This window comes from Macrobrachium nipponense, chromosome 30, assembly GCF_015104395.2.
Source record: "Macrobrachium nipponense isolate FS-2020 chromosome 30, ASM1510439v2, whole genome shotgun sequence".
In the NCBI taxonomy this organism is placed as follows: Eukaryota; Metazoa; Arthropoda; class Malacostraca; order Decapoda; family Palaemonidae; genus Macrobrachium; species Macrobrachium nipponense.
In genome coordinates, this window is record NC_087218.1 from 12,522,801 (window position 1) to 12,527,162 (window position 4,362).

The following is a 4,362-nucleotide window of genomic DNA, read 5'->3' on the forward strand; positions in this document are numbered from 1 at the left end:
GCTCCATTGCGAGTGAAAGTTCCACAGAATACAGTTTCCAGTCCTTCGGACTATGAAGGAGCTGTGAGCTGCGCTGCAAACTATGATGGAGCTGTGAGCCGAACTGCCAACCTTCGGCCCTTCTTGCCGCGAAGAAAAACATAAACAGCCGGTTTCTACCTGAGTGGAGTAATTTCAGGCAGTCAAAGTTCTCCAACAAGGATTCGGGAAGGAGGTGGTGTCACTTTAAACACAGTGATTTCTATACAAATTTACATTCACAAAAGCAATTATTTTAACATTTGTCACAAAAATGTTAGAGAAAAAGTTAAGTTAACGTTACTAAAAAAATTAGAAAAATGTTAAAAGTCTAAACAAATAACTGAAAATTTATATTTTCTTCACTCCAAGGAAGGGAATTTGATTCCATTACGAATCAAATTTATGTATACAAAGTTACATTAATAATGTAAGTCACAAAAAAAAATTTACAGGTAGTAACCTAGAAATTATCAAGAATATCTTTAGTCTTTATTTCACTCTCAATGGCTGTCCTTTTGGGTCTTGCTTGACATTCAACAACTCTTGGGCCAGGGAAAGTGATCATTTCATCATTATTAGGCAACTCTTCTTTTCTAAGTAAGGGTATCAACGTGGAAGAGTGCCGCTTCAATATCTCTCTCGTTTTACCTTTCATAACTATGGCACCCGTGACTTCATTATGAAGATTTTTCACTACGTCTCTAACAATAGCCATTGGGTAGTTACTTTGTTTGGTCATTGGTTCTTTTATTAGAACAATATCACCTCTTTGAAGAATTTTGTGCGTCACGGGCTTATACCTGTCTTTTAAGTTAACTGCTTGGTGGATAAGAGTACATAAGAATTCTTCGTTATAAATATCTATGAGCTTGTTACGAGTTTTCTGAAGTTTTTCGTAATTATTTTTCACCTTGTTTAAGGGCTCAAAGGGCATCCATTCAGGTTCAGGATTTCTCTGAAGCTCTGGAATAACGTTCAAAGATAACAAGTCATGTCCTCTAATTAAAACTTCAGGCGTGATTGAATCAGGAACACAGTCACCAGATGAATCTCTCAAGGCTTCCTTGAAGGCAATTGGTCGCCTGTTCACGAGATGAACGGTCTTGCAAACAATAAACTCAAAATCTCTATACGGCAAGATATTTTTACCAATAGAGCCAAAAAGGAGTCTCTTGGTTAACTTTACACAAATTTCAACCATGATCCTAGTTTACTATGACCTTTAAAGAAAGATCAAAGGATAAGGGTTGAACATTATTTTCACAAAATATTTACGAGTTTCATGATCTTTAAAAAAAATCGAATAATATTTGCACCAGCAGTCAACTGCGTCCCTAAATCGGAAATACAAAAACTAGGGATACCAAACTCGAAGCAATGCAACTGGAACGCTCTTAAGAATTCTACGACAGACAGGTTTGAACAAATTTTCAAATTTATGCAAAGAATCCACACTTTAGAATTTTGACCATATAATTTTACAGTGAACGGTCCCATGAAGTCTACATAAATATTATTAAATGGTATATTAGAAGGTTTAATCTACACATTCTGTATGGACTTTGGTTAAGCTTAATAGTCCGTTCATTAAAACGACGACACGTCATACAAGTTTTTAGTATCCTTTTGACAATGGAGAAAAAGTGTGGGATCCAAAAAAGTTTTCCTTAGCTCGGTCAACAATGAATAACACCCAGCATAGGCCAATTTCCTGTGCATGTCCCAGGATGATGAGTAGGGTAAAAGACCCTATTCTTTGCCAGAAGTAAAGGAAAAACTGTACCGCTTAAAGCGCTCAACACTCCGAGACGCTCACATTTACTTCGGACTCTCAACAACCCATCCCTGTCCATGAAAACATTAAGCTGTTTGACAATATTTGGGTATCCTTAACATTCCTTGAATTAAGAGTGGAAATACTTAAAAAACCTCAGGGAATTCAGATTGCTGATCTCTTAATATTATTTGTATAGTAGCCTCAGAAAAAAAGTTCGCATCATCTTTATCCTCAAAGTGAGAAAACCTGTCAGGATACTTAGATTTTACTTTAGCTTTCAGCTTGTTTACAAAGATTAAAATCTTGCTGTAAACCTTCACCAAACGTTGAAGCTGGAGAACCTGTCTAACGCATTAAATTCTTCAGACAGCCAACCTGTGAGTAACTTGAAAGCCATGAGTTTCAGAGCTAGGTGGCTTATGTTATCAACAATCAGCAAGGAGGATTTGGTATAATCACCGGAAAAAAATCGTCCCTACTAAGCTCTGGAGTGATACAATTAGATAAAAAGGATGGACCACTGTAATAATTACTCTTCACGAGCTGTTTATGGGACATACTTCGGTTATGCAGTCTGCTGGATTTTTTTTGTTCTAGAAACAATGAAAATTTTATGGGATGAGTTCACATAACTTTGTAATATGTTTGATCCTATTCATTACGAAGACTGACCTTTTCTGCATCTTGTCTAATTTCGTGGAATAGAATTTAACCATGCTAAAGATACAAGACTATCTGAAAATATTTCAATTTCAGTAATGTGGATTGGTTTAATGCACAAAGGGCCAGCAAGATCTGCATACAAATCTAAAATACACTCTGTGGCTAAAGCAATGCCTTGGATCTCCCAGGAAGGGATGCTTTTGCATTCCAGCTGTTTATTGACAATTCTATTCTTTCCTGAAAGAAAACTTATTTCCTTGGTCTCTAAGTCTTTGATATAAATGACAGCACCATACATTGATTTACTGCTATCAGAAAATCCTATCAGCTTGTAAGAGCTCTGTTCTTTTCCCAACAAATCTCTTAATCTCGACAACAAGAGAGGCATTAGCTTGTTTAGCAATTAATCTCCATTCACGTAAAATATCAGGAGAAAAGAGTCTGATCCCACGTTAACTCCTTTGGCATTGTAAATCTGTGCAAGAAACAACCTACTTCTATGTAGTAAAGGAGCATTATAGTTATGAACGTCATATTGTGATGCAATGCTTCTTAGAATTACCTTTAGTATTAGCCTGTGGGTCGAGGTTAATAGGGTTTGTCGATAGGGTATCTTTTGAACGATCCCATCGCATGCCAAGCAATTTTACCTAATATAGGGGTTTCTCCTTCAAGATCAGTCAATGAGAGATTGTAAATTACTGTCATTTGACATGAATTGCTGAAGACCAAATTTGTAAGGTTCAAAATAGAGTTCAGCTGATTGTAAGCCCATATTAAATTTTCAGAGTCCTCTGCTGTAAAGCACAATTGTCCATATACAAAGTTTGATAAATTAAATGTTTCAAGTATCTAATACCTGATGAATCATCCTCAGAGTCGAGAACCAAAATTTTGAAGAGCACCTAACAATAGAATTGTGGGTGAACAACGTAACCCAAAAAGGTAAACGAACATTCTTGTAAGCTATAATAGAAAAATCCCTCTTCTGAACATTTCGAAACCATAGGAATAAAAGTTTATTTTGATCAATTTCTTCCACCAACTAATATTATTGAAAGCCTTTTTAATATCAAAGGTGCAAATGAAGGGGTCAAATCTTAAATGCAACAAAGCAGAAGAAATCTTATGGTTAAGTGTAGGACAGAGATAAATTGCTTGGTTATGACTAACTGTCATGGGCTTTGTCGGGTCCTTTTCACAAAGATTGGAGAGAAAACACCTATTCTACATTTTGTAGTCTCTCTATCTGGTTTGAATATTGGGCATATGTGGCAAGAAGCTATGCTCAGGATGAGTCCTCTATAAAGTCATCAAGGTCATTAATTTTTTTCAATGATACCACAGCAGCTTGTTCTTGGAAAGTGTCATTCATTAATTTAATTTTAAATTTTCTTTATTCTTTAAAAGTTTGTTCAAATTAGCCCTTAGAATCAGTGTTGCTAACTTACGATTTCTACCCAGCAAATGACTAATTTTAGGATTCCAAGAAGAGGCATTTTGAGTCTTCCTCTTTCGTCACGCACTGTATTGTCTAGAGCAAATTTTACTAAATCATCATTTATCTCAGAAGTCTCATCATCATAGATCTGATTATCATGATTTGTGTAATATGAACATTGACTCTCTAAAATGTCATTTGTAGCTCTTTGCAACTCTGCATCAACAAGATCACCTTTATCATTGAAGACTGAAAAATTAGCATTACAACAATCTATAACTTCAATGCAATTATCTGTGGATGTCAGACAAGAGGTATTTTTTATAGGGAAGTAATTCCCAGGGTCCATTATTGAATATGAATTTTGAATTAACTGGCAAATCCTCCAAGTCACGCAATAGCTGATTAATATCTCTCTTTAATATGATTCCCAAACGGAGTCTGGAGAATATAAGGACAT